The sequence below is a fragment of the Pongo abelii genome, chromosome 2, assembly GCF_028885655.2.
Source record: "Pongo abelii isolate AG06213 chromosome 2, NHGRI_mPonAbe1-v2.0_pri, whole genome shotgun sequence".
In the NCBI taxonomy this organism is placed as follows: domain Eukaryota; kingdom Metazoa; phylum Chordata; class Mammalia; order Primates; family Hominidae; genus Pongo; species Pongo abelii.
The window spans coordinates 64,999,525-65,016,127 of record NC_085928.1 but is presented as its reverse complement, the minus strand read 5'-3'; positions in this window follow the sequence as shown (position 1 = coordinate 65,016,127).

Below are 16,603 nucleotides of genomic sequence, written 5' to 3'. Positions count from 1 at the left end.
TTTACAGAGGAAGCCAAAATATGTCCAAAATGCAAGCTAATAGAAGTATTTTATGAAGTGACAGCATAATATAGCACTCTAGAAAGCTTGAATTATATAAATATTTACCCTATATTATGCTATTTGTATGTGTGTGCACGTGCATGCATGTGTGTGTGTATAAAACCTAGAGTCACTATCAGGATGAATATATATATATATATATATATATATATATATATATATGTATTTAAATGGTAATTGTCATTTAAAAAAGACTCAATGCTGACTACCATTAACTGATTTCATATTTCAGTGTCTTGAAGAAATGACATCACAAATGTTTTGACTATCATATTTTTTGTTTCCACACAGGGTTTAAATGGAATGAAACATCCACTGTTTTGTAACATGATTGTTCATCAGTTGGATGTTTCAGAGATGACACAAGGAAAAGTTGCCAAATTCGATGCAATGAAAATTTTCATCTCATATCATTTCAACTGCTCCCTGTCCTAATTAGATCATCCACATAGGTCGAGTCAGTGGTTTTCAAACACTAAGACCTCCTTTAGCAAACTACACAATGCAGATTAATAGATGGCTTCAAAAATCTATACTATTAATTATTATTTTTATAATTGTGATGTTAAGCTCAGGAGGTACTTTTATATATATATAAAATAAAATATTGACAATAATAAGAATAATAATTGCTGCTATTTTCAGAGTTCACTATCTCAATTGGCAAACAGGATATGTTACATTACAGGAACTCAACAAATAAGCATAATGAATAACTCCTTCTAATGATGAGATGAGGCTGGAATAATAACAAACCAACAGCTCACTGAGTTAACATGTAGAAGTTCATCTGTGTAGGAGTCAATTAAGAGGTTTGCTGTTAGGAATGATGACAAAATATAGAGAACCTTATATTCATGGATGCTATATTATCCAGTTCCTCGTCGTTCAGATTATTTTCATCTCTTAAATCTTTGACAAGCAATTCATCCGTCAAGTAGGGATCAACTCTAAACAAACTTGCTGTGGGTAGTTTGTAATTAGGGAGAAAGTGACTTCAAGGGCCTGAGATACATGCTGTTTGGTTGTTTGTTGTTTCTTTCCTTTTTAAATTCTGAAAACATCAAATCTTTTTCCTTTCACTTATTCAAAAATTCTGAAACAAAAATCTTGCCTTTATTATCAACAGACGAGGGACATATCCCTGAGGAAAACCACAGCCTAAGAAAGGTTCATTTATTGTTCAGCTTGTTTCTGTGTGTAATTGTGTGCCCTTCATGCCATTCTTTGACAGTTTTCTCCATTGTCAGTGACTAGTGTAATATCGAGCACATATTATACTGGTGTAGACATGCACCAAAATAGTTCCTTTTGAAAGAATAAACGAATACTTACTTAAAAACATATTCTGGGTCGATTTAAATGCAAGTTCAGGCATTAATTATTACTTACTTTTCTATGTTCTCCTAATAATGTGTGCTTTCTATTCTTCTAGAATGTGCTGTAATAACAGGTACTCTTTTATTTTATGTGTCCATCTCACAAACTTTGACCGCCTTGAGTGTCCCGGTCATTACTTAAGTGAGCATTATGTTCTCACACCTAGAACCATGTCTAGAATACAATAGGCACTCAACAAACATTTGTGGACCCGAATTATGTAGAAGTCATAGGAATCTCCATCCCTCAGCTGACATAGCTTAAGACTAACCTAGAAGAGCAGCAGGTGACCGAATCACTCAGAAGCAAAAAAGAATATGAATCAGAATGGCCCATTGACATTATGGAGCAGTGCACGGCTACCAATGAAGGACTGCCTGACTCATGACACAAAATTGGTGAAGGTAATGGAAAACTTCCTTTGGTTCTAGTAGTGATGACAATATAGGATAGAGAACCCTTGCAATCACATCTGCCACACTTAGGTGCTACAGAGCAAGGGGACATAACACAGATAGATGACAGCCAACAGAAAGTCAAAAGCTTATTCACAGGTCTATACAGAACTCAAAGCCTAAGTGTCAGAGCTGTAGGTAGCCTAGAGGGCTAAACTTGTTCGGTGTCTAATGTGAGTGTTACCTAAATCAGCGTGCCATCTCTATGATCATAGCCCAATCTCACCTGATCCCATGGAGGAAATACTGGAGCCATGAAACAACCTCATAAGTCCTTGGGCATATGTTGAACCCATAACTGTGGGAAAGGGTTGAAGAGGACTCAGAGAAACTAGACCAAAGCCCATGTGGGTACTGGTATGTGCCACACAGCCAGAACAGCTGATTCTAAGTACCTGATAGAAGCTTAGAAAGTTTTGAGAAAAGCATTCCAAAACATGAGGAGCCTCTGATGTGAGGACCTACAGCAGGGACCCCACTTGCCTAGACCTAAGAGTGGTATTGATCTAAATCAAAATTTCCTGAGGTGCTCATTGAATATGCATAGTTCTTACTTCACTCTAAACATACTGAAACAAGACCTCTGTGGATCAATCATAAATTTATGTTTAACAAACCTGTCAGTTAATCTTAAGGACACTAACATTTTAGAGCCACTGATCTAATCTATAAGACCTCTGACCCACTTGAGTAGATACAGATTGATACCCAGGCTCATTTGCCACCCAGAATCTCTGAGTATCAATGGTTGACCAATAGACCAGATGGAACCATTTTCTATCCCCCAAAACTTCTGTGCACTTTTATATATTTACATCTTTGTTCACTATATTCTTTCTGCATGGATCATTTATTTTATTTTATATGAGCATTGAAGTCTACCTCATTCTTAACGGCACATCCTCCGCAATGCATGCTTATGTTTGTGTGTGTCTTTTGTATATTGTTTTCAGTTACTGCCTGCATATCTATATTTCCTTTCACATTTGACCTCTTGAATGCAAGGAAGGCATGATTTATTTTGGAGCTCATTTTTTCACATTTGTAGGTGCTCAACTAATAGATTAAATATAATGACAAAGTTAAAGCTTACCTTTGTATTCTCCTTTCAGATAAATGTCTTGCCGAAAGAGTTCAGACATACTTTAGTAGAGTCATTTATTTCCAAAACCAAGCCATTCCTAGAATAGAGCTTAGACAGACAGGGTTTCTGCAGCCTACCCATTGAAATTAACATAATGAGTCCCGTTTTAGATCAGGGACCATCAACACTGCAGAATTATTTAGCTTAAGAAAAAGGCACATCTAGATGTCCAATTAATGCTAATAAATAAGATGTGTTCTGATAGCAGGGATTGATCTAAAGCAGGAGAAAGTGGCTAATGTATGGATAATCCAAGTCTGGAGTAAGAAAATAGGCTTCTTTTTAGTTCTGAATGCTTTTGCCAGATGCATTTATTATACCATATAAATAAAGAGCAAGGCACAGAACTGACACCGTAATTTCTACTCACACAGCTTGTGAATATGAAAAGTCAGCTTTTACAGGAGAAACTTAGAGCTAAAGCTCTGATCAAACCTCACTTACAGAATTCTATATGTCACACAAAGAGAACTGAGCTGTTTTGAGCATTATAATTGGTCATAGAAAATTATTTTGGAAATCCTAAATACCTAAGGAATCTGGGATGTGATGAAAAGCTACACTAAAGGAACACTAATGTGGTTGGCACACACTTGAGGAGTAGTGAGAAGACTAACCTTGATTGAGTTATGAGGTCTGTAAATCATGTAGTTTACAGTCAGGCATGAATTCAGTCAAATGGGTGAGTAGTGATTGAAATGTGTTCTTGTGATTAAAATCATATTTTTAAATTGAAAAAAAAAATCCTTCAGGATTACCTCAACTGTATTCATCTATCAGAAGCAGAATATAAAGGCTTCACTAAAATAAGATTTCTATTTCTCTCACCCCTGAAGGTTATTCGAACTCAAGACAAATTCAAAAGTTAAATGAAAAAAAAATCTATGTGAGTTTAATAAAAGCTTAGCCGAGTAATTCTGATTTAAAGGCTCACATGTATTTTTGTCATAAGTTCATTATCCTTTTCAGTAAAAAATGTTACCCATAGTTTCTGAAAATTGAGCAGCTGGTTTCAGTTGATTGATGGGTATGTTTAATGAAAACAACGAACTGCAAATGAGCTAGCTTCTTGCAGTTGGTGCTATTTCATTCACTGTCTTATGCAAAGGTTCCATCTGTAACTATGTCAGTCACTGAAACTGTTACCCCTGCCAATTCAGCTCTGGAAGATATTAGACATTTCTGAAAGAATATCCTTTCATTTGAACTCTTTTCTACTAATATGTATTGACTATGTCTTATGTACAAAAAACCCTGTTAGTAAGTAAATGCCCTTTTCTCCAAAATGTTAACAGCTGGCAGAGATAGCCCCCTGCCATTTTAGTGCATTATGTGACTCATCCATTTGTCCAGTAAATTTGTATTGAACCCCTTTTCTCTCTGCAGGAGACAAGAGGTACATGGAACCATGTTTCTGCCCTCAGTGAGTTATGGCAAAATTGGGAGACAGATAATAAAGAAGTAAGCAGATTAATATGTTTTAATATGAATATTTTACTTAAAAGAATAAAAGTCAAGGAGACTTTGGGGTCTGATAGGAGAAGATAATCCTTCTTCATAAGTTGTTCAGGAAAGAACTCACTAAAGAGACATTTAAGCAGAATTTAATAAAGAAAGGGAGTGACCCTGTCCATATCTCAAGAAGGGAGGCAGGACATATTTTTTACACAAACAGAATAATGGTAACTCAAGCGTGATGAAACACCAATATAAATATTTAAATTACATTAACATAAACATTTTTATCACATCTATGAGCATGATAACTAAAAGGGATGTTTGTATAACTCTGGTACTCTTTTTTCCCCCAGATTTTGATCAGTGTTGTAAAATACACATAAAATAACATTTACCATCTTAACTGTTTTTAAGTCTATATTTCAGTAGTATTAAGTACTTTCATGTTATTGTATTAGCATCACCACAACCCATCTCCACTGCTCATTTATCTTCACAAATTGAAACTCTATACCCACTAAACTACTCTCCATTCTCCTCTCCCTGAGCCCCCACCAACCTCCATTCTACTTTCTGTCTCAGTGAATTTGGCTACTCTAAATACCTTATATAAATAAAATTAAAGAGTATTTTTGTGTGCGTGATTGGCTATTTCACTTAGCATAATGTCCTCAAGGTTTATCCATGTTGCCGCATAAGTCAGAATTTTCTTCCTTTTTAAGGCTTATCAATGTTCCACTATATAGAGATAAATAATGGAGATCATATATATATATATATATATATGCTGCATACACACACACACACACACACGTATATATACACACTACATTTTAAAAATTCAGGCCAGGTGCTGTGGCTCAAGCCTGTAATCCCAGCACTTTGGGAGGCCAAGGTAGGTGTATCACGAGGTCAGGAGTTCGAGACCAGCCTGACCAACGTGGTGAAACCCTGTCTCTACTAAAACTACAAAAATTAGCCTGGCGTGGTGGTGCATGTCTGTAATCCCAGCTACTCTGGAGGATGAGGCAGGAGAATCTCTTGAACCCGAGAGGAAGAGGTTGCAGTAAGCCAAGATCATGCCACTGCACTCCAGCCTTGGCGACAGAAGGAGACTCCGTCTCAAAAAAAGAAAAAAAAATGCATTTGTCTGTCAAAGGCCACTTGGGTTCTTCCATGTTTTGCCTATTGTAGATAAATGCTGCTGTAAACATGGGTGTGCAAACATATCTTCAAGGCCCTGCTTTTAATACTTTGGGCATATACCCAGAAGCAGAATTGCTGAATCGTATGTTAATTCTATATTTAATTTTTTATGAACTGCCATACAGCTTTCCATGACAGTTGCACCATTTTGCATTCTCTGCAACAGTGTACAATGGTTCCAATTTCTCCATATCCTCCAAACAATAGTTATTTTCTGGTTTTTTTTGTTGTTGTTGTTATTGTTGTTGTTGTTTTGTTGGTTTTTTTGAGACTAACCATTTTATTGGACATGAGGTGGTATCTCATGGTAATTTTGATTTGCATTTCCCTAATGATTGGTGATGTTGAACATCTTATGTCCCTATTTGTAATTTGTATGTTGTCTTTTGATAAGTTACAAATCAAGTTCTTTGTTGGTTTTTACTTTTTTTCTTTTGTCTATGAATTTTAGAAATATATTATATTTAGAAATATAGTCTGGATATTAATTCCTTACCAGACATATGATTTGCAAATATTTTGTCCCATTCTGTAGGTTGCATTTTTACTTTGTTGATGGTGCCTTTTAATGCACAAAAATTTTTAAGTTTTCATGAAGTCTGATTTGTGTATATTTTTGTTGTTTTTGCCTGTGTCTTTGGTGTCATATCCAAACCATTGCCAAATCCAATGTCATAAAGCTTTTTCCTTACGTTTTCTTATAGGAGTTTTATAGTTTTAGATCTTACATTTAGGTCTTCGACTCATTTTAGTTAATTCTTGTATACAGTAGGAGGTAAGGGTCCAATTTCATTCTTTTGCATGTGAATATTTAGTTTTCCCAGAATCTCTTGTTGAGAAGAAGGCCCTTTTCCTGTTGAATAATTTTGGCCCCATTGTAAAAAATCATTTGACCATATATGCATGGGTTTATATTTAGGCTTTTTATTTCATTCCATTGGTCAATAAACCTATCTTTGTGACAGAACTACATTGTTTTGACTACTGTAGCTTTGTAGTAAGTTTTGAAATCAGAGTATGAATTCTCCAGGTTTGTCCTTCTTTTTCAAGATTGTTTTGGCTATTGAAGGTCCCTTGAAATTTCATGTAAAAATTTTCAGAATTGTTTTTATATCTACAAATACATCAGTGGGATTTTGAAAATATTGTACTGAATCTTTAGATCACTTTGGATAGTATTGACATTTTAAAGATATTAAGTCTTCCAATACATGAAGATGAGATATTCTATTTATTTATGTCTTTTAAAATTTCTTTCAGCAATGTTTTGTTGTTTTCATTGTACAAGTCTTTAGTTTTTTGGTTAATTACTAAGTATTTTATTTGTTTGATGTGATCATAAATAGAATTGTTTTCTTGATTCCTTTCAAATTGTTCATTGTTAGTGTGTAGAAATGGAACTGATTTTTGAGTGTTGGCTTCATATCCTGTCACTTTTCCAGATTTATTAGTTTTACCATTTTTTTGGGGGGAGTGAAATTTTCAGGATTTTCTATGTATAAGATCATAACATCTGCAAACAGAGATAATTTTACCTTTGCTTTTCAATTTGGATGACTTTTATTTCCTTTTCTTTAAATAATCTGGCTGGAATTCCAAGCAATATGTTAAATAGAAGTTGTTAAAGTGGGCATCCTTGCTGTTTTCCTAATCCTAAAGAAAAAGCTTAAGTCTTTCACCATTTAGTTTGATGCCTGCTGCCTGCTGTGAGTTTTTATATATGGCACCATATATATATATATATATATATGCATTTTTCTTTGATTTCTAGTTTGTTTAATATGTTATTTTAACCATAAAAGTGTGTTGAATTTTGTCAAATGTGATTTCGGCATCAATGGAGATGGTTATGTGTTTTTTTTTATTTCCTTCATTCTGCTAATGTGGTATGTTATATTGATCAATTTTCAAATACTGAAACATCCTTGCATCCCAAGAATAAATTCCACTTGGTCATCGTGTATAATCCTTTGAATATGCTGCTGAATTTAGTTTGACAGCATTTTGTTGAGGACATTTTAATCAATGTTCATAAGAGGTACTGGTCTGTAGTTTTTTCTTGTAGTGCATTTGTCTCGTTTTGGAATCACAGCACTGCCGGCCTTATAGAGTAATTTACAAATTGTTCCCTACTTTTGAATTTCGTTGAAAATTTTGAGAATGATTGATTTTAGTTCTTCTTTAAATGTTTGGTAGAATTCACAAATGAAGCCATCAGATCCATTACTTTCCTTTTCCAGATATTTTTGATTACTGGAGTAATCTCCATGTTCTTTTTTTTTTTTTAATTATACTTTCAGTTCTGGGACACGTGCAGAAAGTGCAGGTTGGCTACATAGGTATACATGTGCCATGGTGGTCTGCTGCACCCATCAACCCATCATTTACATTTGGTAGTACACAGAAAAATACAAAATATTATAACAATGTAACTGTGAAGTGTATACTACTCTTAAGTAGAAAGACTATGATGACCAATCAAAAATAATTACAACAACTTTTTAACATGCAGACAATACAATAAAATATAAATAAAAACAACAAAATGTAACAAAAACTGGGGATGACATTGAGGTATAGGGTTTTTATTAGTTGACTTTGCTTCTTTGTTTATGCAAGCAGTGTTAAGCTGTTATTGAGAGGTGACAGCGTGCTGGCAGTCCTTACAGCCCTTGCTCGCTCTCGGTGACTCCTCTGCCTGGGCTACTATTTTGGCGGCACTTGAGGAGCCCTTCAGCCCACCGCTGCACTGTGGGAGCCCCTTTCTGGGCTGGCCAAGGCCGGAGCCGGCTCCCTCAGCTTGCAGGGAGATGTGGAGGGAGAGGCGCGAGCGGGAACCGGGGCTGCGTGCGGCGCTTGCGGGCCAGCTGGAGTTCTGGGTGGGCGTGAGCTTGGCGGCCCCGCACTTGGATCAACAGGCCGGCCCTGCTGGCCTGGCAATGAGGGACTTAGCATCCAGGCCAGCGGCTGCGGAGGGTGTACCGGGTCCCCCAGCAGTGCCAGCCCACTGGCGCTGTGCTTGATTTCTCGCCGGGCCTTGGCTGCCTTCCCGCTGGGCAGGCCTCGGGACCTGCAACCCACCATGCCTGAGCCTTCCCCCACCTCCATGAGTTCCAGTGCAGCTGGAGCCTCCCCGAGGAGCGCCGCCCCCTGCTCCATGGCGCCCAGTCCCATCCACCACCCAAGGGCTGAGGAGTGCGAGCGCCATTGGCAGGCAGCTCCACCTGCAGCCTCAGTGCGGGATCCACTAGGTGAAGCCAGCTGGGCTCCTGAGTCTGGTGAGGACGTGGAGAGTCTTTATATCTAGTTCAGGGATTGTAAACACACCAATCGGCACTCTGTATTTAGCTCAAGGTCTGTGAGTGCACCAATCGACGCTCTGTATCTAGCTGCTCTGGTGGGGACTTGGAGAACCTTTATGTCTAGCTCAGGGATTGTAAACACACCAATCGGCACTCTGTAGCTAGCTCAAGGTTTGTAAACACGCCAATCAGCACCCTGTGTTTAGCTCAAGGTTTGTGAGTGCACCAATCGACACTCTGTATCTAGCTGCTCTGGTGGGGCCTTGGAGAACCTTTATGTCTAGCTCAGGGATTGTAAACACACCAATTGGCACTCTGTGTTTAGCTCAAGGTTTGTGAGTGCACCAAACGATACTTTGTATCTAGCTGCTCTGGTGGGGCCTTAGAGAACCTGTGTGTCGAAACTCTGTATCTAACTAATCTGATGGGGACATGGAGAACCTTTGTATCTAGTTCAGGGATTGTAAACGCACCAATCAGCACCCTGTCAAAACAGGCCACTTGGCTCTACCAATCAGCAGGATGTGGGTGGGGCCAGATAAGAGAATAAAAGCAGGCTGCCCGAGCCAGCATTGGCAACCCGCTCGGGTCCCCTTCCACATTGTGGAAGCTTTGTCCTTTCCCTACGCACAATAAATCTTGCTACTGCTCACTCTTTGGGTCCACACTGCTTTTATGAGATGTAACACTCACCGCGAAGATCTGCAGCTTCACTCCTAAACCCAGCGAGACCATGAGCCCACCGGGAGGAATGAACAACTCCAGACGCACTGCCTTAAGAGCTGTAACACTCACCGTGAAGGTCTGCAGCTTCACTCCTGAGCCAGCGAGACTACGAACCCACCAGAAGGAAGAAACTCTGAACACATCTGAACATCAGAAGGAACAAACTCCAGACGCGCCACCTTAAGAGCTGTAACACTCACCGCGAGGGTCCACGGCTTCATTCTTGAAGTCAGTGAGACCAAGAACCCACCAATTCCGGACACATTATCAGCTCAAAATAATGGGTTATAAGATAGCATTTGTAAGAATCATGTTAACATCAAATCAGAAAATCATGCAGTAGATACATAAGAAATAAAAAGCAAGAAATTAAGTTATACCACCCCAGAAAGGCCACTGTTCACTAATAGGAAGACAGGAAGGAAAGAAAGGAGAGGGGACCACAAACTAACCAGAAAATAAATAACAAAATGACAGAAGTGAGTCCTGACTCATCAATAGTAACACTGAATGTAAATGGACTAAACTCTCTGATTAAAAGACATAGAGGAGCTGAATGGTTAAAACCACAGGAACCAATGATCTGTTATCTACAAGAAACACACTTCATCTATACAGACACACATAGACTTAAAATAAAGGGATGGAAGAAGATATTCCATACCAGTGGAAACCACAAAAAAGCTGGAGCAGCTGTCCTTATGTTAGACAAAATAGGTTTCAAGACAAAAAGTATAAGAAAAAGAGAAATAAGGTGATTATATAATGATAAAGGTATCAAATTATCAAGAGAATATAACAGCTGTAATATATATGCACCCAACACTGAAGCACTGAGATATGTAAGGCAAATACTATTGGAGCTAAGAGATAGACCCCAATGCAATAATAGCTGGAGACTTCATCATCTACTTTCAACATTGAACAAAGTGTCCATATAGAAAATCAATAATGATCCAGTCTATCATTGTTGGACATTTGGGTTGGTTCCAAGTCTTTGCTATTGTGAATAGTGCCACAATAAACATACGTGTGCATGTGTCTTTATAGCAGCATGATTTATAGTCCTTTGGGTATATACCCAGTAATGGGATGGCTGGGTCAAATGGTATTTTTAGTTGTAGATACCCGGTAATGGGATGGCTGGGTTAAATGGTATTTCTAGTTCTAGATCCCTGAGGAATCCCCACACTGACTTCCACAATGGTTGAACTAGTTTACAGTCCCACCAGCAGTGTAAAAGTGTTCCTATTTCTCCACATCCTCTCCAGCACCTGTTGTTTCCTGACTTTTTAATGATCAGCATTCTAACTGGTGTGAGATGATATCTCATTGTGGTTTTGATTTGCATTTCTCTGATAGCCAGTGATGGTGAGCATTTTTTCATGTGATTTTTGGCTGCATAAATGTCTTCTTTTGAGAAGTGTCTGTTGATGTCCTTCACCCACTTTTTGATGGGGTTGTTTTTTTTTTCTTGTAAATTTGTTTGAGTTCATACACCATGGGATATTATGCAGCCATAAAAAATGATGAGTTCACGTCCTCTGTAGGGACATGGATGAAATTGGAAATCATCATTCTCAGTAAACTATCGCAAGGACAAAAAACCAAACGCCGCATATTCTCACTCATAGGTGGGAATTGAACAATGAGAACACATGGACACAGGAAGGGGAACATCACACTCTGGGGACTGTTGTGGGGTGGGGGGAGGGGGGAGGGATAGCATTAGGAGATATACCTAATGCTAAATGACGAGTTAATGGGTGCAGCACACCAGCATGGCACATGTACACATATGTAACTAACCTGCACACTGTGCACATGTACCCTAAAACTTAAAGTATAATAATAATAAAATAAAAAAAAAGAAAATCAATAATGAAACATTGTACTTAATCTGCATTAGAGACCAAATGTATTAAGCAGACGTTTACAACACACTTCATCCAATGGCTGCTGAAGACAATTTTTTTTCCTCAGGACGCAGGTCATTCTCAAGAATAGACCACATGTTAGGTCGCAAGCAAATCTTAACACATTAAAAAATTGAAATATTATCAAGTATTTTCCCTGATCACAATGAAGTAAAACTAGAAATCAAGAACAAGAGGGACAAGAGGAATTTTGGAAATTATACAAATACGTGGAAATTTTAAAATGTGCTCATGAATGACCAGGAAGTCAATGAAAAAATTAAAAAGAAAATCGAACAATTTCTTGAAACAAATGATGATGGAAACACAACATACCAAAACCTATGATGTACAGGAAGAGAAGTATTAAGAGAGAAGATTATAGCTATAAGTGCCTATATGAGAAAGAAGAAAAACGTCAAATAAACAACCTAACAATGCATCTGAAAGAAACAGAAAAGCAAGAGCAAATTTAACCCAAAGTTAGAAATAATAAAAATCAGAACAGAAATAAAATTAAAACAAAGAAAACAGTACAAAACTCAATAAAAAAGTTGATTGTTAGAAAAATTAAACAACATTGACAAACCTTTAGCCAGACCGAGAAAAAATAGGTAAGACCCAAATAATTAAAATCGGAGATGAAAAAGTAGATATTACAACTGATACTGCAGAAATTCAGAGGATCATTAGTTGCCACTGTGAACCATTATATGCAATACATTGGAAAATCTACAAGAAATGGATAAATTCCTAAACACAGACAACCTACCAACATTGAAACATGAAGAAATTCCAGATGTAAACAGAACAATAACAAGTAACAAGATCAATGTCATAATAAAAATTCTCTCAGCAAGAACAGCCTGGGACCCCTTGGCTTCACTGCTGAATTTTACCAACATTTAAGGAAGAATTAATACCAATATTACTCAAACTACTCTAAAAAACAGAGGATGAGGGAATACTTCCAAACTAATTCTACATGGTCTGTATTACTCTGATACCAAAATGAGACAAAGACACATTGAGAAAAGAAAACTATAGGTCATTATCTCTGATAAATATTGACTCAAAAATTCTCAAGAAAATACTGGAAAATTGAATCCAACAATGCAAAAAAGATTACACATCATGACCACGTGGGATTTACCCCAGGGATGCAAGTGGTTCAACATAGGCAAATCTGTCATTGTGACACATCATATCAAAGGAATGAAGGGCAAAAACCACATGATCATTTCAATTGAAGCTGAAAAAACATTTTATAAAATTCAACATTTTTTCATGAGAAAAATTCTCAAAAAAATATGTATATGAGGAACATATCTCAACCTAATAAAAGCCATATATGACAGACCCATAGCTAGTATTATACTGAATGGGGAAAAATGGAAAGTCTTTTTTCCAAGATCTAGAACACAATAAGGATGTCCACTTTCAATACTGTTATTCAACATAGCACTGGAAGTCCTAGCTGGAGCAATAAGACAGGAGGAAAAAAAATAAAGGGATCCAAATTGGAATGGAAGAAGTCAAATTATCGTTGTTTGCAGATAATATAATCTTGTATGTGGAAACAATCTAAAGGATCTGCCAAGAAGCTATTAGAACTGATAACAAATCCCATAATGTTGCAATATACAAAGTCAACATACAAAATTCACTAGCACTTCTATATGCCAACAGTGAACAATCCAAAAAAGAAACCAAGAATGTAATCCCATTTAAAATAATGACAAATAAAATATCCAGGGGTAAACTTAACCAAAGAAGTGAAAGATCTCTACAATAAAAACTAAAAAATCATTGATGCAAGAAATTGAAGAGGACACAAAAAAATGGAAAGATGTTTTATGTTCATGGATTGGAAGAATCAAAATTGTTAAGATGTCCATACTACACAAAGCAATCTACATATTTAATGCAATCCTTATCAAAATAACAATGGTATTCTTCACAGAAAAGAAAAAAAAATCCTAAAATTAATATGTACAACAAAAGGCCCAGAATAGCCAAACCTATCCTAAGCACAAAGAACAAAACTGGAAGAATCATGTTACCTGACTTTATACTATAAGGCTACAGTAAACAAAATATTATGTTACTGGAATAAAACCAGATACCCATGTCCATGAAACATAATGGAGAACCCAGAGATAATCTATACATCTACAGTGAACTAATTCTCAACAAAGGCGCCAATAACACACACTGGTGAAAGGAGAATCTCTTTAATAAATGGTGATGGGAAAACTGGATATCTATATGCAAAACAATGATATTTGATCCCTATCTCTCACCACATATAAAAATCAAATCAAAAGTAGATTAAAGACCAAATCTAAGATCTGAACCTAAGAAACTACTGACAGAAAACACTGGGGAAACTCCAGGATATTGAAGTAGTCAATGATTTCTTGAGAAGTACCCCATAAGCACAGGCAACCAAAGCAAAAATAGACAAATGGGATCACATCAAGTTAAGTAGCCTGGAACACAGGCATATGTAAAGGTCTTCAATATCATATATCACCAGAGAAATGGAAATCAAAACTAAAAATCAGATATCATCTCACCCCAGTTAAAATGTTTTTTATCCAAAATTCAAGCAATAGCTAATGTGGGCAAGCATGTGGAGAACAAGGAACCCTCATGCACTGTTGATTAAAATGTAAATCAGTACAACCCCTATGGGAACAGTTTAGAGCTTCCTCAAAAATTAAAAATTGAGTTACCACACAGTCCAGCAATCCCACTCTTAGGTATATGTCCAAAAGAAAGAAAATCAGTAGATTTTCTTTATCTGAAGAGATAACTGCACTGCTATGTTTATTGCAGCACTATTCACAATAGCCAAGAATGGAAGCAACCTAAGTGTCCATCTTCATATGAATGAATAAAGAAAATGTGGTACATATAGACAATATATGGCACTATTCAGTTATAAAAAAATGAGATCCTGTCTTTTACAACAACATAGATGTAACTGGAGGTCATTATGTTAAGTGAAATAAGCCAGGCATGGAAAGACAAACTTTGCATGTTTTCACTTATTAATTGAACTCATGGAGATAGAGAGTAGAAGGATGTTTACCAGATGCTAGGAAGAGTAATAGTGTGGTCGGCGAGGGGTGGTGGTGGGGAGGAAATGGGGATAGTTAATATGTACAAAAAAAAAATTAGAAAGAATGAATAAGACCTAGTATTTGCTAGCACCGCAGGGTAACTATAGTCAAAAGTAATTTAATTGTACATTTTAAAATAACTAAGAGTATAATTGGATTTTTCAAAACACAAAGGATAAATACTTGAGATGGTGGATACCCCATTTACTCTGATGGGTTTATTACACATTGCATGCCTGTATCAAAATATCTCATGTAACCCATAAATATATATACCTACTATGTATGTACAAAAATTAAAAATTAAAAAAATAAAATGTCAACATTAGCAGGAGTGTAGAAGAATTTAATCATAACCCTCTTGTTGACTTTTAGGCATTCAAGACCTCAGTGGAGGAAGCAGCTGCACATGTGGAATAGCAAGAGAACTGGAATTAGAAATGGAACCTGAGGATGTGGCTGATTTGTCACAATCTTGTGATAAAACTTTAAAGAATGAATAGTTTCTTATAGATGAGCAAAGAAATTAGTTTGTTGAGATGAAATTTACTCCTGTTGAAGATATTCAGAACATTATTGAAATGACAATCAAGGATTTAAAATATCACATAAACTTAATTGGTGAAACAACAAGGTTTGAGAGAATTGACTCCTACTTTGAAAGAATTTTTACTCAGGGCAGAATGCAATCAAATAGTGTTTCCTGCTATGGAGAAATATTTTGTGAAAGGGAGCTTTAATTGATGTGGAAAAGTTTATTTAAATTTAATAAATGTAATTTATTTATTCATTTAAAAGAAAAATATAAATTTTAAGAAATTACTACAGCCACCCCAGCCTTAGGCAACCATGACTCTAATCAGTCATCAGTTATCAATAAGAAGGTAAGACCCCTCGCCAACAGGAAATATTCAATCTTGCTTTAAGATCTGATGATTATTAGCATTTTGAGCAATAAAGTATTTTTTAATTAAGGTATGTAGTTTTTATTAGAGATATACTATTGCACACTTGATAGGCTATAGTAATATAAACTTTTATATGCTCTGGAAAATGAAAGAATTCATGTGACTTGTTTTATTGCAATATTGACTGTATCATGGTGGTTTAGAACTGAACCCGCAATATCTTAGGTATGCCTGAATATCAACCCATTGCCTTCTGGCCTCCAAAGTTTCTTATGTGTACTGGCAATCTTACTACCAATTCCTTGTATGTGATAACACTCATCTCTTGTTACTTTCAAGATTCTTATTTTGGGCTTTTGACATTTTGATTGTAATGTGTCTCAGTGTGGGTGTCATTGACTTCATTTTACTTTGAGTTCATTGAGATTCTGTCATGTTTATATTTAAGTATTTTATCACATTTGGAATTTTTCAGCCTTATTTCTTCAAATACCGTCTCTGCCCCTTTCTCTCTTTTCTCCTTCTGGGACTGCTGCTGTGCATAAGTTGGTTTGCTTGATGATGTCTCATGGATCTCTTAGGCTTTTTCCACTATTCTTCAGTCTTTTTTCTTTCTCTTCCTGAGACTCAATAATTTCAATGATCTTATCTTCAAGTTCACCAATTCTTCCGTCTGTTTAAATCTGCCTTTGTATCCATGTAGTGAATTTTTTATTTCAGTTACTGTGCTTTTAAGCTTTAGAATATTTTTTGTTTCATATTGACTTTTCTATCTTTTTAATGTATTTTCCATTTTGTTCATACATCATTTTCTTCACTTTCTCTGTATCTTTCCTCAGTTCTGTTAACAATTTTAAAAACACTTGTTTTAAACTTTTTAGGTTTTCCTCAGTGACAGTCTCCGTTCGTTTGTTTTT